The sequence below is a fragment of the Trichinella spiralis genome, assembly GCF_000181795.1.
Source record: "Trichinella spiralis strain ISS 195 chromosome Unknown Scfld9, whole genome shotgun sequence".
NCBI classification, from domain to species: domain Eukaryota; kingdom Metazoa; phylum Nematoda; class Enoplea; order Trichinellida; family Trichinellidae; genus Trichinella; species Trichinella spiralis.
The window spans coordinates 6,998,463-7,000,000 of NW_003526948.1; positions in this window are offsets into that span (position 1 = coordinate 6,998,463).

Below are 1,538 nucleotides of genomic sequence, written 5' to 3' on the forward strand. Positions count from 1 at the left end.
CATGCATAATAAATGCAGTTCCGGGAGAACAGTGATTGTCAGTGGCTTACATTCGACGGAGTAAAAATTTCATTACTCAGCAATTAAAATGCACAAGCAACAGCGGCCGACAAAAGCAAAGAATACGCCACGACAACAGACATTCGCAATCTCGCCAGGGACTTTCTTTAAAAAATATATATCCTCATACGGTAGATTATTGATACTCAGGTGTTGAAATTGATAAGACTGTACAATATGATTGTCCAACGACGAAGGGTCGGCTATATAGTGGTTTTCATTATTCAGATTTAAATTTAATATCTTCTCCAAAATTCACTTTTATTTTAGTGCGGACCCTTACGGTACATTGCATAAACAAGAGATGAACCATCTCCACGGTATGTTACAAGGTCCAATTCAGACACATCTGCCACAGCGAGAATACCAAATAGAACAGGCAAAGAAAATTTTCATTTGTTAGAGACTTAAATACTGTTCAAGTAAATGCCAAGTAACAAATTTTTCTGCTCGTCAGACAAAGTATCTGTTTGCTGGGAATGTTTCAAGTTTTATGAATATGGTGATTTGGCCATTGTCAGAAATTATCGCGTTTCCCATCGCATCGCATGAATTGCTAAAAGGGATATTAGTACAAAGGGAAAATGGACATATGACGAATTGCCCACAGCTGCAGTAGTCAGAAAGAATTGGCAGTGTCAACTACAAAATGCCAGCATCCGCACATATATCAAATTTCAACGCTGTTGCAAATATGTTCTTTGTTAGCAATCGAGAAATTTCAGTTTTTCCTTCAACATGTTTTTTTTTGAATGAACCACCTGTATACGTACCTAATATTTGTTGTGAATTTCATACTTCTCCCTGAAAAGTATTTTCAAAAACGTATACGTTATAGTGCAAAATAATATTATATCAAATTCGAAATTAACAACTCCGCAAAATCACAAAAAATAGTAAACAGAATAATTTTTATTTTTCATTATTCAACAACAACAATAAACAACATATATCAGTGAACAATAACAGCAAAGAAGAATCGACAGGAAATGAAGAAAACAAATAACTAAAAATATATAAATCCAAAACTTGGGAGGCTATGTTTAATCAAGCTGTCATTATGTACAAGGAAGCTTCCTGAAACAGCTCCATTGTACCCATACAGCTGAAATATTCACCACAACATTAAATCACATGATGTTTATAATCAAAAAAGCTGTTCAGTATATTGAAAGAATTTCTGCCAGAGTTTCGGTACATTGAAGACCGTACACGACTGAAACCCGGGAACTCGACAGAAGCAGAGGAGTCGGTGGATGAGGTGGAGATTTCATCATTGTACCCCGCTATCGTTGACATGTTGTATTGGAAGTGGCGTTTCTTCAAAATTGCTCATTTTCCACTTGGAATGCCAGGTGCTCATCTACAGCACAGCTCTTTGGCGTGATCTTTCGGAAAAATTCGAAGTATCACTCTGTTGTTCCGTCCACGGAACAACAATACATTTCTTTCTATGACTTGCACAAAAGTAATTCCAA